The 11,966-nt window shown below is 37.7% G+C and overlaps 2 long non-coding RNA genes and 4 other non-coding genes across 6 annotated transcripts; 5 read left to right on the forward strand and 1 right to left on the reverse strand.

The window, feature by feature from the left end:
• The first annotated feature begins 3,512 nt into the window (after positions 1 to 3,512).
• Positions 3,513 to 3,673, forward strand: LOC117277261 (U1 spliceosomal RNA). The gene has a single exon (XR_004507543.1). It is a non-coding gene; the product is annotated as a U1 spliceosomal RNA (small nuclear RNA).
• Positions 3,535 to 5,546, forward strand: LOC138896702 (uncharacterized). The gene is made up of 2 exons (XR_011410099.1): positions 3,535 to 3,897; positions 5,255 to 5,546. It is a non-coding gene; the product is annotated as an uncharacterized lncRNA (long non-coding RNA).
• LOC117273186 (U5 spliceosomal RNA) lies at positions 5,421 to 5,538 on the forward strand. The gene has a single exon (XR_004503149.1). It is a non-coding gene; the product is annotated as a U5 spliceosomal RNA (small nuclear RNA).
• A 1,531-nt stretch (positions 5,547 to 7,077) lies between the features above and the next one.
• On the reverse strand, positions 7,078 to 9,086 carry LOC138896925 (uncharacterized). Its single transcript, XR_011410537.1, has 2 exons — positions 8,785 to 9,086; positions 7,078 to 8,627 (listed from the first exon to the last, which is right to left on the reverse strand). It is a non-coding gene; the product is annotated as an uncharacterized lncRNA (long non-coding RNA).
• Positions 8,862 to 8,978, forward strand: LOC117273501 (U5 spliceosomal RNA). Its single transcript, XR_004503505.2, has one exon. It is a non-coding gene; the product is annotated as a U5 spliceosomal RNA (small nuclear RNA).
• A 923-nt stretch (positions 9,087 to 10,009) lies between the features above and the next one.
• LOC138898306 (U1 spliceosomal RNA) lies at positions 10,010 to 10,170 on the forward strand. Its single transcript, XR_011410773.1, has one exon. It is a non-coding gene; the product is annotated as a U1 spliceosomal RNA (small nuclear RNA).
• Positions 10,171 to 11,966: the final 1,796 nt, after the last annotated feature.

The raw sequence follows: 11,966 nt of genomic DNA on the forward strand, positions 1-11,966 counted from the left end.
ACAAGAATTTAAGTTTGGAAGTTTGACCGGGGTGTTGACTTTTTGATATCGGGGTCGGAATCCAGTTTCGAAAATTTTCATAGCTCTGTTATGTCATTTATGACTTGTATGCAAAATTTGAGGTCAATCGGACTTGATTTGATAGGTTTCGACATCGAATGTAGAAGTTGGAAATTTTAAGTTTCATTAAGCTTGAATTGAAGTATGATTAGTGGTTTTAGCATTATTTGATGTGATTTGAGGTTTTGACTAAGTTCGTATAATGTGTTAGGACTTGTTGGTATATTTGGTTGAGGTCCCGAGGGGCTCGGGTGAGTTTCGGACGGCTAACGAATCATTTTTGGCCTTTGGGAGATTGCTGATAGCTGCTGGTATTTTTCTTCTGATTTCCTTATACGCGATTGCGTAAGTTTGTCTGCGATCGCGTAGGGTAATTTGGGCAGAGATGACTTTGTTCTACGCGATCGTGTGAATTGGGATGCGATCGCGTAGGCTTAATTGGGCAGCTGGAAATTTGTTCTATGCGATCGCGTGGGCAAGTCCGCGATCGCGTAGGTTGGGGCGAGCTGTGCTATGCGAACGCGTGGCTAAGGCCGCGTTCGCGAAGAGGAACGGAGGGAGGAGTTGGGCCACGCGCGCTTAATGCTTCGCGATCGCATGAAAAGGTTCGTGATCGCGTAGGTTTGCGGAGTCAGTGCTTCGCGATCGCGTGGGACTTTCCGCGATCGCGTAGAGTTAATTTTGGCAGTGTTAAAATTGTGCTTCGCGATCGTGTGAAGAAGTTTGCAATCGCGTAGAAGAAATCACTGGACAGAGAGTTTAAGTTCTGAAAATAGCCATTTTTCATTTTTACCGATTTGGAGCTCGGATTGAGGTGATTTTTGGGAGATTTTCAGAGTAAACAACGGGGTAAGTGTTCTTAACTCAATATTGGTTAAATTACCAGAATTCATCACTGTTTTTATCATTTAATTGGTGAATTAAGTTGGAAAAGTTTGAAAACCCTCTTGGATAGATTTGAGGATTTGTTATCGGAATTTAGTAATTTTGGTATGGGTAGACTCGTGGTTGAGTGCGCGTTCATATTTCGTAACTTTCGCCGAATTCCGAGACGTGGGCCCCACAGACGATTTTTGAGTTAATTTTGAATTTTTATTGAAAAATGTAGTATTTTCTTATGAAATTGATTCCTATAATTTTTAGTGATTGTATCGAATTATTTTGGCTAGATTCGAGCCATACAGAGTTGGATAATCGAAGGAAAGACCTACTAGTGGATTAAATTGGAGCAAGTTGAGGTAAGTCTCTTGTCTAATCTTGTGATGGGGAATTTACCCCATAGATGATTAAATTAATAATTGTTGCTAAATGTGGGGGCTACGTACGCACGAGATGACAAGAGTCCGTACGTAGCTACTATCTATGCTAAAGTCCGGGTAGTTTAGGACTCAAAGCATGAATTATGTGTGTAAATTATATCCTTTGTTTAATTAAATAATTTGAAATATATTGTGAATTGTTAGGGAAAGATAGTAAAAGATGGAAATCCTATATACTTAATTTTCTGCTTAAATTAATTAATTGTTAAAAGAAATTGTTCATCCTCTCGAATTAATCTTATAATAAATATACTCTCCTTCCGGATGTACATAAGAAAATGTCCTCCTTTCTAGTGGAGCGGGCCGAACGCCTCGGCAATATAGATGCATCTATGGATCGCGCCGCACGTCCCTCGGCAGTGTACACAACACTCTGGATCGGGCCATACGACCTCGGCAGAAATCGTGCCTAATAAAAATAATTACACGATACCTTGATATTTTAATTGCAGCTTGTGAATTTAATTAATAGATTGGAAATTGTTGCATTTGAAGGAATTTAATTATTTCTGTTGGTTAAATAAAATTATTGTTAACTCTGTGAATCATGTTGATTTAAATATTTCTATTTTTATTATATTTATTATTATTATTGACCCTTAGTGAGTGTCAAAGTCGATCATCTCGTTTCTACCTCTTCGAGATTAGGCTTGATAATTACTGAGTACACGTTGTTTACGTACTCATGCTACGATTGCTGCACTTTTTGTGCAGGACCTGAGACAGGTACTATTGTTGGACCTATCGGTGCGCACCCGCGTTATCGAGAGGCTTAGTGGCGAGCTGCTTTCTGAGCCGTTCTGCAGCAACTAGTGCCTCTTCTGGGAGTTTTATTTTGTCTATTTCATTTCAGACAGTTTTTATAATTTTTTTGTATAATCTACTAGATGCTCATACACTTGTGACACCAAATCTTGGCACACACACTAGTAGAATGTTTGGATTTAAATTCTGTTCTTGGTTATTTTAATTTACTAATTCTTCTCATATTGTCTAAATTATTGTAAGTAAGAAGAGTTTAATTACTTGGTTAATTTTTAAAGAATTGAATATGGGTTTAAATTACTAGTTGGCTTGCCTAGCTGTAAGTGTTGGGCGCCATCACAACCTATAGGTGAAATTGGGGCGTGACATTCTACCAAAGAAGACCCTCCAACACATGAAAGATTGTTTGAAGGGAATGGATTTGTGCCATATCTTGTTCCCCGTACAATTCTAGTTTGTAACCTTTAATGAGATGTTTTATAGGCATACCAGTTGAAGAACTAAGTGGAATAAATTTGGGGCTCTTCCTAAGTTATTTTTTGAGAATGGAAATGAACATCACTTATTAAACTGAACTTTTTTCTTCTGGAAACTGGATGTCATACAATCTGAGGAAAATATGCTATCCTCTTTAGAGACCTACGGTTAAGATTGATCCTTTTTGTTATGGTAATTATGAATTAACTCCGAAAGCAAAATATTGGATTACCTAGCAGGCCATGGCGAAGGCAGAATTTCTGCTAAGAGGGTTCAAACAAGAAAAAGTTAAGAAATTAAAACAAAATGTCGCCAATGGTAATTGAACCATTGACCTCACAAAGATTTTGAACACCCTTGATCACTAAGCTACGCATTTGGGCTATGTCAAGGGGATTCAAAATATAATATATAGAGGCACAAACCTAATTTCACCTTAGATATACAGTATAATTTTCCGGCGAAGGGTTCGGGTGAACTCCCTTCCGCCCTACTAAATCCGCCCCGGCAGCAGCAAGGGTTGCAGTGTTGCACATTACTTCCCCCCTGTAAATTCAGCAACTTTGCAGTAATCATACATTTAGAATGACCTCAGGTACTAAACAACACCCTTAATCCAAAAGATGATTTGCTCAAATTAGGTTTCAGGTGAATTTTTGGTATTTTACTCTTAAGAGATTCGAGAATCTGTTTTTTTATGTATCAAGCGTGCTATAAATGAAAAAGAAAAGAAAAGAAAGGAAGGGGAAAACAAGCAGAAAGTGGATGGCTTACTTTTACTTTTCTGACCAAATAGGGGAAAATAAACGCAAATTGTCCCTCATCGGCTGACACAAACAAAACTGAGGATCAGGAGGTGTATAAAACCATAGCAAGGAGTTATATTGAAACATACTTACCTGGACGGGGTCAATGGGCGATCAATAAGACTCATGGCCTAGGTTGGTGACTTCCATTGCACTTTGGAGGGGTGTCCGCCTAAGGTCGGCTCAAGTGGTGGAGCTTATGTCATAATTTGTGGCAGTGGAGGCCTGCGTTCGCGCGGCCCCTACCCAATTCTTCAACTAAACTTTTTTGGCTCAAGCTATTGCTTTTATTATTTTGAATGGCCCAGAGTCCAGCGGAAACAAAGGGATCATTTTTTTCCACATTTGGCACTGCTTGTGAGTTAAACTGAACCAGGGACCGAAGAAGGAATGAGGATGGCCAAAACATTTCAAGCCTTAAAAGGTTTGGCTGAGGGAAAGGAAGAGGTGAATTCCATTCGAAAGAGAGGGTAACATTCATTATTTTACTCTCAATTCCAGCTTCAGCAAGATAAAAAAAATTGAAAATATAAATTATTTACTACTGTTAAAAGGACATAGTGTTGATTTTTGTAACATTTTAAAAGTAAGACTACTCTTTTCCATGAATAAGAGAGTATGACGTTATTGTATGTGACGTCTAATCTCACACAATTCTACTTAGGAATTATAGTAAATCAATCTGCTCTCTTTCGTGGTTATATAGGATCAATTTTCTTCTTTGTCTTGTCTAAATTGTGACTTTTTACAAAGGAAGTCAGACCTTATTTCCTGAATTATTAGAATGTAACTAGCTTCAATCTTAAAATAAAACCATTTTTGGAGACTTGTCATTAATAATATAACTCAGAAAGAGGTAATAATAAGTGGCCAAGTAATCAGATGGAGTGCAGTGCCACTGCTTTCAAAATTTGCATATTTCAGGATAACATTGGGTTCTCCTTGTGAGAATCTCATATTTTCTGACCAAAATTGACAAATATAAAAGCCGTTCTGTTTTATGCTTAGGCTGAGATTCCACATAGCAGAATGCCGTTCTTCAAGAATTTTGATATCAAAAGGGGACATCCTACCATTGATTGTGGCCAGGATCTTCCAACCTGGTAGAGGCAATCAGGGGGGCGGATGCAGTGTTTGAGCATCGGGTTATTCTGAACCTAGTACTTTCGATGGGGAGCATAAATTTATGTTTAAAAATTCACTAAAATTGCAACAAATAGTAGATATGAGTCCATAATTTTAAAAACATAATGGTTCAATACTGAAAACCTTAAAGATTGAACCGTAAATTTTGTATCCGCTTTTGAAGGCAATTAACTTGGTCCAAATTATACTATAGTGTTGAACCTTTATTCACTGTAAACATCATTAGCAAACCCCATCACATCATCTTTTCAAGCTTGTGGAGCAGCCTGAGATTCATCATATTTTTCCAAACCTCAAATATAAAAATGGGTAGATAAGTGAGTCCTCATCACAAGGAGCAAGTAAAATATCACCAGCTAAGTTCAAGGAGCTCAACATTGAGCAGCATGAGTTACTAAAACTTGGTGTAATATGGCGGCAAGTCCTTTCTCTCTGTCATTTTCTCATATTGACCTTTTTCAAGATAGGATTGATCCAACCTGTGCAAGTTGAAGACAAAAAGGAGGAATATCTAACAAATAATTATCCTATAACATCATACACTTTAGGCAAGTCCACTACAATTGGTTACAACTTAAATAGTTATCAAATACACTTTAGTTAGATTACAAATCATGCAGAACCGCAAAAGTTGTTTTTATTTTGAAAAACTTGTAAATTCCAACCATATAGTAATTGCAGGACTGGTGAAGAAGGAGAAGAACAAGAAGAAGAAAAGCAGAGAGAAACATACTTTGAAGCCTTAAGGGAAAAAAGAGTGATGTGCGTACCACATCGAAAAGAAAGAGTAAATCCAGACTTTGTTCCAATATAAAAAGGGAACCACTGGCAAGTGAAGAACTCACGCAGCCACGCAGTGAGCACAAAGCGAACTATTCTTTCGCCTTTTACTAAAGAATACCGTGTGCGCGCTGCACTCAGTGGCATACGCCAATTTTTGGAGGGGTTCTCTTCTTTAGAGTACCCCCTACAATTCTAGTTTAACCTGCAAATTTGATGTTTTATAGGGATATATTTAAGTAGAAGAACAAAGTGGAAGGATCTGTGGCTCTTTCTATGTTGACGAACTTCACTTGTTAAACTGAAACCTTTTCTTCTAGAAACTGAATATCCTACTGAGAACAAATGTATCATCCTCTTTTAGAGTCTTTTCCATGACAAAGTATCAGTCACTGACCTATGGTTAAGATTGATCCTTTTTGTTATGGTAATTATCAGTCCACTACAATTGGTTACACTTTAAATAGCAAAATCAGTCTATGAAATTTAGCATAAATAAGCGTATTTGTTTCTTTTTCTCCTAAGCCATTCTACAATGCACATACCCACTACAACAAATGTACTTTGGACTGGCCTACTCTTAATGCATGTGAACATCGTGTTGGAATTCTTGCGATTTATATACATAACGGTAATTCTTTTACAAAACATAAAAAATATATGATCTTACAACTTTAACTTTTTTTAATTCAAGTAAATCCATACTCTAATATGTTAATGTAGAAATTTTATATTGAAACTAAACTATAAAAATCAAAGAAGGATTTACCAAAAGCCTCAAATGGTACGCTGATTTAGCAATACATGTTTGATGAATACAAATAAGCCTGTCATTTGACTAAATAATTATGGTGTTGGAACTTCCTCAATATTTTTTCAGATGTAGTTCTCCCAACTTTACATATTTCTTTTGTTTTACTGTAGTTCTCCCTGACTTTCTTATTTGTTTTATTGAATGATCATGTGCTTTTTATGCATTATTTTATTTATCATGGTGGAAGTCGACTTGTTTTGGAGACTTGTTATTAATAGTTTAAGTCAGAAAGAGGTAATAATAAGTGGCCAAGTATTATGTATTCAGATGGTGGAGTGCAGTTTCGTTGCTTTCAAAAATTGCATATTTCAGGATAATATCGGTTGATGCTTTGCCTAGTTCTGTTTTATAGTTAGGTTGAGATTCCACATAGTAGAATGCCGTTCTTTAAGAATTTTAATATCAATAGGGGATATCGCGTCAAATAAATGGTTTAGTTGACTGTTGAACGATGAAAACCAGCATTGATTTGAAATTTTGAACCAAGATAACTTTAGCACCCACTATTTACATCAGATAAGACACTATAACATCCATCGCGATCACATCCTACCATTTATTTACTGTACATCATTAACGTACCCAATCGCATCATCTTTTCAAGCTTGTAGAGCAACCTGAGATTCAACATATTTTTCCAAACCTCAAATATATAAATGGGGTAGACGAGTAGCAAGTGAAAGATCACCAGCTAAGTTGAAGGAGCTCAGCATTGAGCAGCATCACTAAGTTACTAAAACTTGGTGTAATATGGCGGCAAGTCCTTTCTCTCTGTCATTTTCTCATATTGACCTTTTTCAAGATAGGATTGATCCAACCTATGCAAGTTGAAGACAAAAAGGCTAACATATAATTGTCCTATAACATCATAAATTTAAGGCAAGTCCACTACAATTGGTTACACTTTAAATAGCAAAATCAGTCTATGAAATTTAGCATCTGACTAGACCATTTGTAACAAACTAATGAAGTGATGATTGTCTTGTAGCTCAGACATAAAGTTCCCCCATCATAACAAACTGAAAATGATATGACAGCAAATAGTTGATTACATGCTAACCTACGATACACATTCATTGCTGAATACATCATCCTCTGGTGGAACCTTTCTAGTTCTCATTGTCAGAGAAAAGTCTTGCATTAGCAACTAATAGAATGCAACAAGAACAGATTGTTTCTATAGGTAAATGACTTATTCTCCGCACCAATGCACCACAAATGGCCTTGTACTTCTAGGTCGCCTTTCATTCCTGCCGTTTCCCATACAAACTTGAAAAGCCCCAGAACTCTGCTTAGCTGCTTTACCCCACTCTGCAGTATATTCTGCTCATTGGATGTTAAGATCTTTCCCGTGCATAGACGGAACTTGTCCCCGCGACCAATTGCATAAAGCCCTCCACAAACTTCAACTTCAATATCCCATATGCTGCCATAAAGATAATAAAGAAGAAGTATGAACACACATCGCGATGAGTGGCCCAATGTTTTAGTTAATTTCTTGTGCACTAAACTTTCTTGGTGGCGAGTTTCCTTATATCCAATGTTTTTGTCTATCGAAACATCCCTAATCTAATAAAGTCCCTCTTTCATAACCTCAAGCTTCTTACTTCGAAGTTATTTTTGTCTATTCACTCAAGCAATTACTAAGGTCGAGAAACATTTCAAGAACATCTTCCCACTTGTTAGAAGTGGGTGACTCCGCACCTTTGGCAGGTGCGAGGCATATCCATGAAGTGGATTCAGGGTCATAAGAAGTGGCACTTTCTAAAAACTTTTGACAAGTTGTAACTATTTGCTGCGACATTTTAATTTCTTTACTCGGACATTTGCGATTTAGAAAATCTATCTCAGATTTCAGCCCATTCAATATCTCCTCGAGTGCCCCTGTCCATATCGGGTACTTTGTGACCTGTGTACATATCGATTGCCTGACAAGCTTCTTTTGTTGAAGCTTCTTTTCTTCATCATTTCTTGCATTGACGGACACCCAATAAATGTCATAGCCAGTGATTTAAAGGGAGACATCTTTTGTTCCAAGCTCTCGTCATAAACTCTCGCGCGGTCATTAATATTGACTAGCTTACCATCAACTAAGTCCACATGCTTTAGTAAGTGGCTCATTTTTGTTAATTTTGAGAAAGCTTTTTCATACCATTCAGAATGCAGAGACTCCTCATTGACTTCTTCTGGGCAGTGACAAAACCGCATCCCTCCACTTTTGTTGGCTATCAATATCTTTCATACTACTCAATGCCATTGTAAGGCCAACTTAAAGTAAAAATAAACAATGCAATTTAATCGACCGAGACTGCTCTGTTTTCTGCTTATGCCGATTGGGTCCTCCATTATACAATTAAAAACCAACCTGGATCCGAAATTCAAGATATATAGTCCAAATCTTTCTGTGCAGCATTTCGTCGATCAGCTTGTGAGCATATATCTCTTCCAATCACCGGGAAACTGACGAGAAATCAAATATAAGATTACAAATCATGCCGAATAGCATAAGTTTTCAACCATACAGTAGGTAATTGCAAGACTGCTGAAGAAGGAGAAGAACAAAAGAAAAAAAGGAGAGTGAAATATATTTTGAGGGGAAAAAGAGTGATGCACGTACCACATCGAACCTAAAGAGTAAAACCAGACTTTGTTACAACATAAAAAGGGAGGCACTGGCTATTGTAAAACTCACGCAGCCATGCAGTGAGCACAAAGCGAACTATTCTTTCGCCTTTTACTAAAGAATACCGTGTGTGCGCTGCATTCAGTGGCATACGCCTATTTTTGGAGGGGTTTTCTTCTTTGAGAACCCCCTACAATTCTAGTTTCAGTCTTGCGTGCGTATGTTTAACTTTTTTCAGTATTAAAGTAGCACACAGCCTGTTTGAATTAGCTGAAAACAACTTATTTAAATTCCAAATTAATCTTCATCTAGCTTCTTTCTGGCTTTCTTTCATTTCTTAGTTATCTGTGTTTAATTGTGTGAAAGAAAGGAAGCTATAGTTTTTACGATTAAGGAGTTGTAAATCTCAACTGTATGTGGATATAAAAATAGTTTACGGGTGCACATCCGACCTATATTGTAAGACAAAGGCGAGCGAATCATCTCTACATCCCACACAGCCTTGCGATGAGTAGAGAGCTAACTGTTCTTTTTGCCGTTCACTAAAGAATATTGCAGTTTTCCAAGGGGTTTCTTAACTGAGTGTCCCACCAATTTTAGTTTCAATCTTGTACACGAATGATAAGACAGAACATTGCGCATCTAATAAGTGGTTGAGTGGTGGACTATGAAGACTAGTACTGACTTAAACAAACATGATAATCCGTCAATAAAAAATCAAAAGATAAATACTTAGGAATAAAAATGAAAAAACATTGTTGATGAAATTGCAGTCTCAGAACTGTACAATGCCAGTCTCACAGCCCTCTTTCCATATGCCATAACCACATATCAATGCAACTCCTATATTTAAGCATCTATTCCATCCAAGAAAAAGGACGTAGGATCTTAGCATTGAGCAGAGCGAATTCCATAAAAAATTAGTACTGTGTTTTGGAAAACATAGGATCCTTGCAATGTGGTTAGGGGATTGCACCAAATGCTATAATTCCATAAGTTTTGACATCTGGTATGAAAGATAGATTAGCTACACCAAACTGGTTAGTATACTGGCAATAGAGGACTTAAAAGAACTGAGTTTGTATCACTAGGATCTAAACACTGCTTATCCTATTCAAAGAGAAGATAGCTTAGGCACAAGATGTCCCATATCGGCTAACACAAAGGAAAACCAAGAGCTGGAGGGATATAAAACCATAGGGAGGAGCATCAAGGGAACATACTTACCTGGACGGGGTCAATGGGTGATCAATAAGACCTATGGCCTAGGTTGGTGACCTCCATTGCACTTTGGAGGGGTGCCCGCCTAAGGTCGGCCCAAGTGGTCGAGCCTACGTCATAATTTGTGGCAGCGGGGGCCTGCGTTCGCGCGGCCCCTACCCAAGTCATCAACAAAAGTGTTTCACTCAAGGCATGAATATTATGTACTTGTGAATTCGTTGAGTTCCCCTTACAATTTTATGCCAATATTTGTAATTTTATTTAACTTGTTAAATAAATGAGAGTTTTGTGGAACTCCAATTTGTTAATTTAGATTTTGCATGACATAAGTAACTCTACGTTGTTTGCCTTTCTATATTTGGGCGTGAGGACTGAGGATGGAATTACTTAGTCTACTGTTGAAATTTATTCTAATTACTTTTAGCCTTTTCCTTCCCATTATTCTCGTCTTTGAGAGAATCTCATGTTTTTTTTGGACCAAACAGTTATGGCAGAACCCAACTCTATGTCTTGTTCATAGGTATGGTGAAATACCACTTAGACAAAATGCCTTTCACTAAAAACTATGATGTCAATAAGACACATTGCACATCAACTATTTGGTTGACTATGAAGACTAGTACACGATTTGGATAAAAATGACAAGTTTGAGAAATTATCTAGAAAATAAAAAACAGTTGGAGAGTAACTTTTATGCATCTAGAGATACAACAACATACCCAATATCTTGTGCAGGTAGAGAGGTTTATGCATATGGAGATCAAACTATAAACTCAATGACCGAAGAGGGAATGAGAATGGCCAAAAAAATTTAAGCCTTGAAAGTTTTGGATGAGGGAAATGAAGAGGTGAATCCCACTCGAAAGAGATTCACCTACGATATCTGGTGCCGTACTAACCTACGATACAAGCCCGGCATTAGCAACTAATAGAATGCAGCAAGAACATAGTGTTTCTATAGGTAAATGACTTATTCTCCGCGCCAATGCACCACAAATGGCCTTGTACTTCTAGGTCGCCTTTCATTCCTGCTGTTTCCCATACAAACTTGAAAAGCCCCAGAACTCTGCTTAGCTGCTTTACCCCACTCTGCAGTATATTCTGCTCATTGGATGTTAAGATCTTTCCCATGCATAGACGGAACTTGTCCCCACGACCAATTGCGCATAAAGTCCTCAACAAACTTCAACTTCAATATCCCATATGTTGCCATAAATATAATAAAGAAGAAGTGTGAACACACATCGTGACGAGTGACCCAATGTTTTACTCAACTTCTTGTGCACTAAACTCTCCTGGTGGCGAGTTTCCTTATATCCAATGCTTTTGTCTATCAGAACATCCCTAATCTGATAAAGCCCTTCTTTCATGGCCTCAAGCTTCTTAACCTCCGAAGTTAATTTTGTCTCTTCACTCAAGCAATTAATAAGGTCGAGAAACATTTCAAGAACATCTTCCCACTTGTGAGAAGTGGGTGACTCCGCGCCTTTGGCAGGTGCGAGGCGCATCCATGAAGTGGATTCAAGGTCATAAGAAGTGGCACTTTCTAAAAACTTTTGACAAGTTGCAACTATTTGCTGCGCCATTTTAATTTCTTTACTCGGACACCTACTATTTAGAAAATCTATCTCAGATTTCAGTCCAATCAATATCTCCCCGAGTACCCCTGTCCATATCGGGTACTTTGTGACCTGTGCACATACTGATTGCCTGACAAGCTTCTTTTGTTGAGCAGACACAATCAAGAAGTTTGACACTTTTGTGAGGGAATCAATGGTAATCGATTCCCTCTCGCTAGCTTTACTGAAATACACAGGCTAGTCGTATTATGAATCAGCTAATGCTTCCATCACATTCTTCTTCATCCTTTCTTGCATTGACGCACCCAACAAAGGTCCTAGCCAGTGATTTAAAAGTAGTCATCTTTTGTTTCAAGCTCTCATCATAAACTCTCG

The sequence above is a fragment of the Nicotiana tomentosiformis genome, chromosome 8 (assembly GCF_000390325.3).
Source record: "Nicotiana tomentosiformis chromosome 8, ASM39032v3, whole genome shotgun sequence".
Taxonomy (NCBI): domain Eukaryota; kingdom Viridiplantae; phylum Streptophyta; class Magnoliopsida; order Solanales; family Solanaceae; genus Nicotiana; species Nicotiana tomentosiformis.